We start from the raw sequence: 14,066 nt of genomic DNA, 5'->3' as shown, positions 1-14,066 counted from the left end.
CAAAAAGGATCAATTTTTAAATATAAGTTACTATTAACTAATTTCAAAGTCTGCTTTTTAAAAGCAACAAACAGCAATTTGTCTACTATTGAACTCTACAATTCACTGCTAATAACATAATGTAATTTGTAAAGCTTTGGGTTTTTTTTTTTAAGTTACCAACTTTATTTGAAAAGACCTCAGCTTCTATTTCCAAAAGGATTACTTAAAGTATTTTCAAGTGACAAAAAAAAAAATTCCACAGGGCCATTTTTGTTTAGAATTTTCCTGTTAAAGATACTGGAGTGGTTTACTCTTTCCTTCTTCAGCTCATTTTACAGATGAGGAACTAAGACAAACAGAGTTAAGTGACTGGCCCAGAGTCACATAACAAATATGTGTCTGGGGCCAAATTTGAACTCAGAAAGATGAGACTTCCTGACATCAGGCCTGGCACTATCCCCTGAGCCAAAGTATTCTAGAAAGTAGCAATTTTCTACTCCAATATAAAGAAACAAGTTGTACATGAATGCAACAATATATATCAATCCTCCATTTACATGTAATATTAGCTACCATCTAAAACAAGCTTCATTTAGAGACAGACTAGAAAAATAAGGCATTATAAAAATACAAAAGTAACCCTCTAATACCATGTCACTTTAACCTGAAACAAAGCCTCTGAAATAGACCTAGATGTTAGGTACTAAAAACATAGATTAAAACATCACGCCCTACCCTCAAGCAAGAAAATTTTTGCCTGATTCCAAATCCACTTCAGAGGCTTACTGCAAGTCACTGAACCTCTCCTGGGCCTCAAGCTTCCTCCCCAATAAAAGTGTTGTCCTGAGGCTAGTAAGAACGTATATGTAAATATTTGCAAACATTAAAAGTATACATGTCAATTATTAGTAGTCTATTTTAATGGATAGATTATGTGGCACTTTTATAGCTATAAATTAAACATTCCACACCAAAATTTTGGAAGACTTATAATCATAAATGGTCCAAGGGGCCACAGAAAGACGACCGGTAGGCACAGGAAAATATAGTGTATTTTCAATGATGGCTTTATACATAAAAAGTGGTATACAAGGACAATGCTGAGATTTATGAACAGAGGTAGTCTTGTCATGCAGCAAAAATGAGAGACAATAGAAAAGACAAATACTACAGCAATAACACCAAGATGCTAAAAGAACCAGAGAAAAGCCTCAATCATATTGAATAGACCCTCTACTATAAATTTATATAAAGACCTGAATAAGAATAACACAAGATGTGAAAGAATGGGAGGGTTACATCTGTCAAGGGAATAACTTACATTCATGAGGTCATAGATCCAAAATATTATCATCTACATACAGTAAAGACATTTTTACACTAATAAGACTAATATGTTCAAAACCACACTTTAGAACAAATGTGACTTTTGGGCCACTTCATTTCAAAGTACTTAGTATAATCTCTAGGAGTCATTCTTACACAAGCTTTTCAACTAGCTACAAAACACAAGATACACACAACAGAAAAACATTTCTTAGGTAGAGATGGGATTTTAACCAGTTGCATGAACAATTTTTTGAAAATTGTTATGGTTTTGAAATAGACACTTTTCAACATTCAAACTGAACTACAAAGAACATCACTGGAAAAGAGTCTATTATTAAGAGAAATGGGGGCAGCTAGGTGCACAGTGAGTAGAGCACCCGCCCTGGAGTCAGGAGGACCTGAGTTCAAATGTGACCTCAGACACGTGACACACTAGCTGTGTGACTTTGGGCAAGTAACTTAACCCCAATTGCCCTGCCTTCCCCCCTCAAAAAAAAAGAGAAACCATGTGCCTTTTATTTTATTAAGGTTTACCATCCTTTTCCCACCTCCCACACATATTCCCATGAACCAGCTCCTATAAAATGAAAGCAAAACTGACCAAAAAAAGGATTAGATCTGACAGCAAATATAAGCTTCGACCTCTGCTCTTTGAGACCAAGATTAGTCCAGGAAACTACCCTGAGTTAGGCTGCCATTTAATGCTGTTTTTAATCACATTTATAAGTTATATATGTGCATATCTATACATATATATTATTATTATTCCATTTAAGCAACTAGGTGGCACACTACATAGATCATCGGACCTGGAGTGAGGAAGACCCGAATTCAAATCCAGCCTCAGCCACTTTACTAGATGGATGAACCTGGGCAAGTCACTTAATCAGTCTGCATCAGTTTCCTCAACTGTAAAATGGGGACAATAACAGTACACACTTCCCAGGGTTGTTGTGAAGATCAAATGAGTTAATATTTATCAAGCACTTAGCACAGTGTCTGGCACATAGTAGGCACTTAATAAATGCTTGTTCCCTTGCTTCACTCTGTATCTCATAGGAGTCTTCCAAAGTTTCTCTGAATTCCTGCAAAAATTTTTTTTAATTTTTTTTAATTTAGTATTTTTCCACATTTACACACAACAGAACTTTTAACATTAGTTCCTATAAAATATTACCCCATTACATTCCTATTCTAAGTTGCCCAGACATTCTTCAACTATCAAGTGTTCATTTTGTTTCCAATAAAATACAAACGGTGATACAATGAATATTTTCACCTATTTGGAATATAAAACCAGTAAATTCTAAATTGTTTTCCAGAATGGTTACAATTTCACAAGTACAAAAAGCACAGACAAAAAGGATATATCCTTTAATTTTGATATACTGTACATGGACCACTGTATTTAATGACAGGTATCTTCTTCCTCTGTGTAATGATTTTATCTACACTGTTGCAGTCACTGTGTACATTGTTCTTTTGGTTCTGATCCCACATCCCCTTCCTTCTTTCCCCCACACTGCTTCATTTCAAACAAATAGGGGAATAGTCTGACTCAGAAGAAATACCACTGGACTTGGGAGTGAGAGAACATGGATTTAAATCTTAGATCTAGTACATACCAATGGAGATAATTGGCAAATCCCTTCTCTCTAAGCCTCAGGTTTTTTAATATACAAAATGATGGGGTTGGACTAAGATGATTTCCAACTTCTCTTCCAGATCTGAACCTTTTCTCTTATGATCTCATGATTCTTTGAATCCTTCATATTCATCTTTGCTTATACTGTAGTGATAGTCCATTATCTTCATACCATAGTATGTTCAGCCATCCTTCAGTAAATGACATGATTTTGTTTCCCACTTTTTATTATCAAAAATATTATGGAAGCACTTATCTCTTCTTGCAATCAATAACTATTAGTCTCTTCTAGCCATATTGATGTTCTAGCCAATCTTTGTTGAGACTGTAAATTCCACCAGTAGAATACCTAAATTAAGAGGTTATGAATAATTTTACAATTTCACCTGCAACAAATTAGCAAACTTGTCTTCCCACAACCTCTTCAATCCAGTCAACAAGCATTTATTAAGCACCTCCTCGTACCAGGCGCTGTGCTCTGTGTGGGAGATGCAAAGAAAGGCACCAGACAGTTCCTGCTTTCAGTTGGTTCAGTCTAATGGGAAAGACAACATGCAAATAACTGTACAAACAAGCTATAAAAAGGATAAACTAGAGGTAATGAGTAGAATAAACACATTAGCATTAAAGATGAGGAAAGGCTTCTTTAAAACATAAGATTTTAGCTGGGACTTGAAAGAAGCCAGGAGACAGAGATGAGGATGGAGAACATTCTAGGCATGAGGGGCAGCCTATGAAACTGTGGAGTCAGATGATGGAGTGTATTATTTAAGCACCAGCAATGAGACCAGTGTCATTGGATTATAGAATGTAGAGAGGAATCAGGCATAAGACACTGGAAAAGCAGGAGGGGGCCAGATCTGAATGTCAAACAGGATTCTAGATATTTGATCCTGGGGGTGAAAGAAGGTCACTGCAGTGTACAGAACAAAAGACGACATGATCAGATCTGCACCTTTGGAAGATCTATTTGATAGCTTATTGGATAGACCCAAGTGGAAAGAGATTTGAGGCAGGGAGAGAGCAGGCAGTCTATCGAAATAGTCTGGGTATAGATAATGAGGGCCTTTGAAAGAGCAGTGGCAGCAGTGTCAGAGAAAAGAAGGGGGCATATGAGAGATGTTACAAAGGTAAAACTGACAAGACTGGCAACAGATTGAATGGGGGAAGGGACGAGGAACAGGGAGTGATGAATGAAGGATGACCTGAGTGAGTGAGAGGATGGCAGTAGTAAAAGACAATAATAGAGAAGCTTAGGAAAGGAGATGGCTTGGAGAAAAAGATAATGAGTTCAGTTTTGGACATGCTGAATCTAACATATCTATAGGATATCTAGTTTAAGTTGTCTCAAAAATAGGCAATTGCAGATGTGAATCTGGAGATTAGGAAAGAAGTTAAGGCTGGATAAGTGGATCTGAGAATCATTAGAATTAGAAATGCCATGAGTTCAATTGAGATCAAGTGAAATGCAGGTGAAAAACTTTTTGTTTGGGGTTTTTTTGAAGGAGGGAAGGCAGGGCAATTGGGGTTAAGTGATTTGCCCAAGGTCACACAGCTAGTAAGTGTGTCAAGTGTCTGAGGTCACATTTGAACTCAGGTACTCCTGATTCCAGGGACGGTGCTCTACTCACTGTGCCATCTAGCTGCCCCCAGAGGTGTAAAACTTGAGGCCCAAATCATATTAAAAAGTAACTAAGAAATGTTTAACAAAATACAACATAGATAATGTTAATTTGTGGTTTTCTAAGTTAATATATGGCTGCAGAGATCGGTTTCTATTTGAGATTGACACCACCAGTAAGAAGAGAAAAGGTCCCAGGACAGAAACCTTAAGGGGCAGTTTTCCCATCTTTGCTAATTTGATAGTTATACTAGCTTAGGATTGCTTTGATTTTTATTTCTGATTAGTGATTGTGGATATTTTTCAGGTGCTTAATCATGGATTGGTTCTTCTTTTGCAAATTATTAGATTGGAAGGATGTGGTTCTGAATCTTATAGGTCTGTCAATCCCTTCTAGGTTCTCAATGCCAGACATTTATAGTTGTTAATGCAAAATTTCTTCCCAAATCCTACTTTTTCTTGTACTTCTAACTGTGCTAATTTGATTTATGCAAAACATTTTTATTTTATGTAATCAACATTATGTTTAACTGTGACAGTTAAACTACTCTCTAAAATTTTTATGACATTCCTGCCTATCTGGTCTACAATTCACTTTCATAATTCTACGTATTGTATTTTATGCGCTTAAAAAAATTCTAAGTCTATATGCATCACCAGACTACCAAAAGAGTTTATAAACACTGTCAATTCCTTATAGATTTTGAATGCCAGATATTTACTAGTTATTTAATGCAAAGTTTACCCCCAAATCCCCAAAAAGTTAAGTTCCCCTGGTCTAGAAAACCTTGTGTGTAAAAACTCTCATAAAATATACATGTACCCAGAAACATAAAGCTTGGTTGAATTTTACAAATTTAAAAAAAAAAAACATTCCATGTGGATGAACTAAGAGACTCTTAAACTAGAAAAAATTCTGAAGAACAGATTTAAGAGAGCTCTGACAGGTAAACGATGTTAAAATTAAAGGAGGTGGAAGAGTCAAAGGAAGTGTCCTGAGACAAGAGGTATGGTCCTAACATGCTCTACTTCAGGTTACTAACACCTTGAGTACCACAATGAAGGTCAAGTGGCTATAAAACAAAATACCTTAATGTGATTTCTTGACAGAAACAGCTGTAAAACAGTAGATTACACATAGTAGGTACTTAATAAATGTTTACTTACGTGGCAAACAGCAGAAACTTTTTAAGTGGGCATGAAATTAGTAGTATTTAGAAACACATAAAAAAGTACCCAAGTGCTTGACAAAGATATTTGTTACAGTCATGGAAGAAGGCCGAGGCCTACACAAGGTCCAAATTAAAGATGGATTCCCAATGTGAGGTCCACCCTCCAGCTACCAATTGAAACTGATATTAACTGTTCAAGTCCTGGAATGTTGCAGATTCTCCTTTCAAACAGCTCAGTCTGACCTAACTATCCACACAGGGAAAACAGAGTGTACTGTGACTTACAGTTATTGAGACTGTGATATAAAATTGGATAAACAATAAACTTCATCCAGAATTGAAAAAGAGGAAGAGAACTGGCTTGACTTCATTTGGAATGTTTTCAATAGGCACAATCTTATCGCTTCTCAACTTCAATGTATTTCCAATGATACTTTGATACTACAAATCATGAAACACCACAATCTTCAAGAAATAAAAAGTGTGTTACCCAAAGGGCAATGAAGGGATTACATGGTGGGCATAAGGACACCACGGAATCTTACTGTACACTAAAAGCACAGTGAACAGGAAAAGTGGATGCCAAAGTAAGGTAGGACAAATTAGGATTTATTGGAGTTAGAAGGAAAAATAGTTTGTACCCATGGTGAAGGATGGTGAAGAAAAGAACAAAGAAAGATATCAGACTGGAAGACAGAAAGAACTCACTAGAGGTAGACATAATCTGTAAGGGGAGGTGAAATAAATATAGCTTACATTTATGTAAGACTTTATGGATTGTCAAAAATAACCTTACAAATACTATTTAATTTGAATCTATTAATTATTCCCAGCTTTAGTTCTCTAGTGTTACGTGACTTGCCCAAGGTCATACAACTAATAAGTGGTAGTGTCAATATTAGAAGCTATTCAATTCAGTAAGTACTTATTAAGTACCTACCATGTGCCAGGTACTGGGGCTAAGCCTAAGAATCTGAATGGTCTGACTCCAAGTCCAGTAATACGCTACCTCTCTTACATTAATTATCACAATTTCAGTATGAGAGTTTCTTCTAAGGAGGGAGTTTAAAGAGGCAAACCAAAAGGTACCATTAGAAAAATGACCACAAGGATAGATATGTTAATCAAACAACTGGCTAGCATCTATTAAACACCTACTATGTGCTATCTACTGTTTAAGCACTAGACACACAAAGACAAAGGTGAAACAGCCTCTGCTCTCAAGGAGCTTACATTCTAATGGAGGTGATAACATGTTCAAAAAAATGTAAATACACAGGGTAGATTTGGGAAGGAGTGCACTCCTGGGGGATCAGGAAAGGATTTATGTAGAAGGTGGTAATGAAACTTAATTTTGAAGGAAATCAGGGATTCCGAGGAGGGAGGAAGAAAAGGAGCTAGGGAGAAGCATTTCAAAAATGGAAGCTAGGCAATGAAAAAGGCTGTAGACAAGGAAAACATCTGATTCTATAAAACCAGGGTGATGATAGGATCACTCAAGATTATTCTAATTTGCATTACTCTAGCTCTAGAATCCTTGCAAGAAGGATGTAAAGATAAGAAGGGATCTAGCAGGGAAGGGCCCAACAGAAGAGCTTTCCGTCCTAGAGATAAGAGGAGATATTACCATTTATTAAATGGGGTTGGATAACATGGTCAGACCTACACTTTAAGAAAATAGCTTTGGCAGCTAGATGGAGGATAGATTGGAACAGAGAGACTTAAGCTAGGAAGACTAAATAAGAGGCTATTCCAATATCCCCAGCCAGAGGTTATGAGGGCTATATAAGCATGGAGATGGAGATGCTGTGGAGATTGAAAACAAAATTAGGCAATTGACTGGATACGTATGGTATGTAGAAGATAACTCTGAAGCTTCAAACCTGGGTAACTGGATGGACGCTAACATTCTTGAAAGCAAAGAGGAAACAGAGAAGAGTAGGTTTGATACAAAAGATGAGTAACGTTTTAGACATACTGAGTTTGAGTTACCAGTGGAACATTCAAGTAGAAATGAAAGCCTAAAGCTCAGAAGAGAGACTAAGGCTACCTAAGGAGATTCAGGTGTTAGTCACAGAGATTGAACCCATGAGAGCTAAACATACACTCTATCTCATCCTTCCAAACACAGTGTCTGTGTCTCTGACCTGGATGTTGTAGCAGCCTGGGCCCTGTTGGGTCCAGGAATCTCCCAGATTGACGAGAGGTAAGAGGTAAGCAGGAGAGTTGTCTCCTCTCCTACTTGAGGATCACTGTAGAAAAACCGGCAAAAGTGAATTTAAAAGGCCTGCTTTATAAAGTCAAAGATAGCTGTGGCTTAGTCTAAGTGCTTTAAATGCCATTCTATTTGTTCCCATCAGTGGAAATTTAATGACAGCCTGTGGGAAAAATTATTTTGTCCACACTTTTGACATATTTCAGCATCAAGATAACACCAGATCGCAATGTAATGGGGGAAAAAGTTATAAATAAGGAAAAACAAAGATTGATATGTAGTACTCATATTATTATCCCTATCTTTTAGACGGGAAAGTGAGATTCAGAAAGGTTAAGTGACCAGCACCCAACAACATGTTTAATAAATGCCAGAGCTGGGACTTGAACTCAAATCTTCTAAGTCCAAGTCAAGTATAACAGTCCCTCACTGCTATTCTATCTCTGCTGCTCTATGATGTAAGTTTGACCAATCTCATACCCAAGTTCAGCTTCATGAGATGCCTAAGAAACCTAACCACCATTTATATGGCTTCCAAGAAGAAATTCATTCCTTTTTACAACCAACTTACAAAGGAACTTGTAGAACACAACCTATTGCCAATATGAACATGACAGACAGTATTATTTCTTAAGACTGTCAGGCGCTCATCAGATCAATCTGATCCAAACTTCAACAGTTCATTTCAGCAAAGAGCCAGATCAGGAGCAATCTCCATAAATTTCCAAAACGCACCATCAGTGAAGCCTCAATTTTTCAAAGTACAGAAGCAGCCTAGACAACCAAAAATTTAGTTAATATGCAAGGACACAAAGTACTAATATTTTCTTATCAACTGGCATTAAAAACATTATGTGAAACAGACTCGCTACATTCCAGAACTGTAAGGTCTAAAGAAATAGCTTTAAATGTGGTGAATTTAGTTACTTCTACCTTAATTTTGTCTAGCTATTTCTGTTCCAGACATTTAATTATTATGAGTAATAGTAACACTACCAGTGTACTCTGTCTATATTTCCATAGCACTTTAGGTTTGTTTATATGGCGTTTCCTTTCAGCCATCACTGCTCAAAAGGGCAACTGGTAGAAGTAATAGCAAAGAATCAAAAGTCAAAAATTTAACTTTAAGACCTAAATAAGTATTAATGAGGAATGACCTAACTTGACATATATCCTTTTACTAGGATAAAATGATCACCATATTGGGTAATGAAAATTCTACTATGAATTACTATTTTTGTCCATTTTGAAATACCCACGCAAGCTAAATATTTTATGACCTCTTTGTGAAACTTTACAACCTTTAAGTGAGTACTTATAAACACTGTATCTAAATGTTAACCCCAAAGCCAAGATCGGTGTTTATCAATAACAAAAGCTTTGCAAAAACCAATTACAGAACTCTCATCTGTCCCGATATAAAAAACATAGTTCCTTCTAGAAACTTCTAACAAAAAAGTTACATAGTATTTCATTTATTTTTTTGATAGCTCATGTACTACCACACAAAGAAATTTTAGACTACATTTATATCAAATGGTAAAGTGAGGCAATCTTTTGGAGTGACAGCTTCTAATGATATTTTTCAGCCTTATTACCCAAACTCTTAAAACATTCATGATGGCATTTATTGCCAGCTTTACAATTCACTTTACGTTATTTTATTATTTATAATATTAAATGGACAAATAGAGAAGTAGATATTAGTAGCTAAGACATAAGTGAATTCAGAGTCAGTCTCAAAGTTAGATAAACTTGGGTCCAAGTCTGACCTCCAATGTCATCCTAAGCAATTCTCTAAAACAGGGATTCTTAACCTTCTTTGTGTGTCATGAACATCTGAAATAAAACACACAGGATTACAAAGGAAACCAATTATATCAGCATGTAGTTATTTTTTAAACCTAAGTTCACAGACCCCAGGTTAAGTAAGAACTAAGACCAAGTTAGAAAGCAGGTACCAATCTGTTTCCTCATGGGGAATTTCCTGTGTCAATAAAATCACAGGTCCAGCCTCTTCTCCCCCTTAAAACACACACACACACACACACACACACACACACACACACACACACTCTCTCTCTCTCTCTCTCAGCAAAATATGCTCAAGGTCATTTTAAATCAGATAAGTGTATACAAAAAAGAAATTTACTTTAACCACCATTAACGTAGTAGTAAAAAGAGCAAAGGGACTGCTTCCGTCTTAGTAAAACCAGGAGAGGGTGCTATCAATGCCCAATGCTCTGAGAGCAAGAGATACATGCTAGTCTATTTTATTGGAAGCAACAGAAAACATGCCTTTGCTAGTTACACTTAACAATCTTACTGGGGTGGAGGCCTCGAAATGTGATTAACTAACAATACATCTTGGATTTGATGTAATAATAGTCACAAGAGTAGGTCCATCCATAAAAAAGTCGACACTGAAAAACAGACTTTGCTGAGATTTAAAATCGATCCCTGAATAATATGGTCCTGACAGCCCCTTAAACAGTGAAGACACAGTATTAGGGAGGGGAAAAAACAGATATACTGGAAGAGTCGTCGTAATTTTATCCCACAAACACTTATGATGGAATTGATAGTTATTTTTGCTACTGAAATCTTGCAATGAATGAGTCGCATCCTGAAAAGAAAAATGGCCCCACGGTATTTTGCAATACTAGAATATTTTATCTTTGCCAACAATTTTGGTGCATCATTCTCCACCCTCTCCTCCCCCCCCCCCAAAAAATACGCAGACAGCAATCTACCCTCAATTACAGAGCTCACCCCATAACCCACTGCTTCCGTAGCCTTTCACACAATCCAAAGCCCCTTTCGTTTCTGATTTATTTTGTTTGCAAACAAGCGAAAGGCGAATGCTCCAAAGCAAGGACCTTACCCTTGAAATCCCGCCATGCACGCAATAAAGAGGGCGAATCTCCTTCCTCCTGGAAAGGGGGGAGGAGAGCAGAGGGGGAGGAGATGCTAGACGAAAGGAAGTAGGAAAAGGAAACAAAAGCAGGAGGGAATGGAGCCTAAGAAGCTGAGACAGAGGGAGGCGTCGAGGCTGTCGGAGTCCAGGGAACCGCGTCAGCCATGTTGTGTGTGTGTGTGTGTGTGTGTGTGTGTGTGTGTGTGTGTGTGTGTGTGTGTGTTGGTCCAGTATTTACAAAGCTCCGGCTGCAATAGCGCTTTCGAGTCTTGATACAGGAAAGGGGGAGTTGGGGGCCGGCGGGGGGGAGAGGGGGGGGGGGCGGAGAGAGAAGAGATGGGCTGAGGGGAGGGGAAGGGGAGGGGGTGCAGACAAGAGGGAGAAGGAAAGAAGGGGACAGTGGAGAAGCAGCAGCAGACAAAGGAACCCAGCAATGCCTGCCTGCCTCTCCCCACACACACACACACACACACACACTCACACACGCACCTCCCCCTCCCCCTTTGCTCCAGCAACTTCAAGCCCCGCAATCAGTGTATGTGAACTCCAGAGTCGGGAACAGCGTCAACACCAGCTCCCTCTCCAGTCTCAACCTCTCACTAGCACCAACGCCACAGCTCCGACAACGCACAACACCCCGCCCCTGCTGCAATGCAGCCCCATTCTGCCAGATCCGCCTGCCGTCCCCCCCAAAAAAATCCCACTCCCCTCCCCCCCACCCCGACTTCCAGGGGAAAGAAAAGACGACAAACACAAATTCTTCATATCTGCCCCCCTCCCCCAGCCCGAACCAATCCCCCGCAGGGGCCTAAGACCAGGGGAGCTAGAGCATCACCACAAGGGGGAGATGGTGAGGTGCAGGTAAGGGGGAGGAAAGAAGAGAAAGATTGGGGCGGAGTGTGTGGGACAAAGAACCGAGACCCGGACAAGGAGGGGGGTGGGGGTGCCTCGGCACAGCGCAGGAGAACAGAGGAGGCGGCGGGGCAGAGAGGTCCCCGAGGCGTGGGGGTAGGGGGGGGGGGTGGAGGAGGCAGGACAGCGCCTCCCTCCGGGCGCAGGAGGTGGAACAACGACACCGCTGCTCCCTCCGGAACTGTTCCCCAGGCTACGGAGGAGCAGCCCCCGGGGCTGCCGCGGTCTCCACCCCGGCTCGCTCCCGCCCTCCCCCGAGGCCGCCTCCTTGCTTACCTGGGCCGGTGCGGGTTGGAGGAGCGAGTCCCCCCGAGTTGGGTCTCCGTCCTCGGTGCGGGAAGAGCCGGGCTAGGAGCGGCTGCAGCTTTACAAACTGCCCCCCCGAGGCTGCCCAGGGACGGTTTGGGGGGGCTTCCCGCCTGCGCCCCCGGACGCCGCCGCCGCTGCCCTCACCCACCCCTGCTCCCGGGGTTTCAAACTTCCCAACTCGGCCTCTTAGCCGCTGCTGCTCCTGCTGCTGCTGCTGCCTGTCCGCGGCGGCGGCGATGGTGGCGGCGGCTCCAGCTCGCTTCTCGCCCCCCCTCCGCCTCCGTCTCCACGGCGGCTTCTCTGCCACATTTGGATCCCCACCCCACCCACCCCCCTCCTCCTCCTCCTCCTCCTCCTCCTCCTCCCCTCCTTCCGTGTCTTACTCTCCGCTCTGGCGTCCCTGCCAGGATAGAGGCCTCACCTTCCTGCCAAATAGTGAGCCGCCCGCATCGAGCTGTTCAAAACACGCTCACCCATACCCACGGCCCCTCCTCCCCTTCCCAAAAACCAAAGCCAGACACCCAGCTTTCCCCTCCCCCACCTTCTACTTCCCACACACGGCTCCCCTCCCCCCTCCCTCCCCAGTCGCCAGCCTCCTAGAGCGCAGGCGCATTCAGCCCACCGAAATGCGACAGGGAGAGCGTAGGAAACCAACAGCCTCGCCAGTCTGGCCGGGATCGAGCTGCGCAGCCGCAAAGAGAAAGCAGCAGGATTTTTTTTTTTTCCTTCCATGCCCTTGCTACCTGGTGGGAGGAGGGAGTGGCCGAAGGAATTAGAGGGAAACTGGAAGATGGGGGAGGAGTGACATCGCTGCGGCGAACTAGAGGAATGTCATTCATGCTCCAGGGCTTTAGGAGGTGAAGGAATCGTGGAGGCAGGTTTTCCTAAAATCCAATGGCTAGTCGGAAGGCGATTTGCAGATGTTCCCTTTAAATCCAAAATTTAAAAAGATTCTGGTCTCTGTTGTTTTAATTCGCGTATAAACCTCTACCAAATCAGAATACAAAGGTAATTGCATTTCTGAAACTCTGGCTAGGATTGTAAGAAGATGAACCTTCCATGGCAGAGAACAGATCTGCTCTGTGCTACTCAATTTAAGCTTCGTTCTCGGAGGATTTTAATCTACGAAATATCTGATTGCTGAAGTCGGCCTTATAAGCTATTAAGTATTCCCACTAAGGTGGACCATTCCAACTATTCCATTCTAAGGTGCTCACCAAAACATTCTTTTCTCCCCCCCCCCCCCCCCCCCCCGCCCCGGGCATACACTCCCTCCCCTTCACAATTTTGGAATCTAGCACTTTCACATTAAGCCTAGGAGGTGTTTTTTTTTTGTTTTTTTTTTTTACTGAAACAATCTCTGGCTTTAAGACCAACCCTGAAAGCATTAGACAACTTAGGTTTGTAATCATGTTTTATTTTACAACTATTGTACTATTACTATCCTCTACAAAACTATCCTATCAGTCAAACAAGAAATAGTTCTTATTCTCTTCTCTGTTCCTCCTTCTCCATCAGCTTCCAGTAGTTTAACTGTCCTCTCTATGCAGATGACTTATCTACATAACTCATATCTTCATATTACATCTCAGTATCTCCTCTGAGTTTCAGTCTTGCCTCAATGCCTATTGGACATTTCAAACTGGATGCTCTGAAGACATCTGAAACTCATTATGTCTAAAACTTAACTCATTATATTTCCCCTAAACCTTCCCTTCCAGGCTTATTTCTGTCTAGGGCGGAGCCATCCTGAAAGTCTCCCAGTTTTGTAATGTTGTGGTCTCTGATTCTGAACCCCTGTAGGCCATCATCCAAACCCCATTCCTCACCCTTCCACCCTAAAGTCTCAACCCAGTGCTACCTACCCTTCTACCAGTGCTATTCCACCCTCTGGAATGCATGCTCCATAGGGGAAAAAAATCCTTTCATCCTAAATTTTTTCCTCTCCCTCTCCTTCCATTTTT

General features: G+C 40.9%; 1 protein-coding gene across 2 annotated transcripts in view; it reads right to left on the bottom strand.

Annotated features, from left to right (window-relative positions):
* The window catches only part of SPIN1 (spindlin 1), a 114,628-nt gene extending 102,037 nt beyond the window's left edge, over window positions 1-12,591 (bottom strand). The window contains exon 1 of one of the 2 annotated variants that reach the window (XM_036740894.1): window positions 12,486-12,591. The gene's annotated coding sequence lies outside the window, so the exon portion shown is untranslated. Of the gene's footprint in view, window positions 1-12,069; window positions 12,441-12,485 lie in introns of those variants that run through there. The other variant, XM_036740893.1, reaches the window with a different exon arrangement.
* Window positions 12,592-14,066: the final 1,475 nt, after the last annotated feature.

This window comes from Trichosurus vulpecula, chromosome 1 (assembly GCF_011100635.1).
Source record: "Trichosurus vulpecula isolate mTriVul1 chromosome 1, mTriVul1.pri, whole genome shotgun sequence".
Lineage (NCBI taxonomy): Eukaryota > Metazoa > Chordata > Mammalia > Diprotodontia > Phalangeridae > Trichosurus > Trichosurus vulpecula.
Note: the sequence above shows the minus strand (reverse complement) of the source record. Positions and strands in the feature narration are given on the sequence as shown.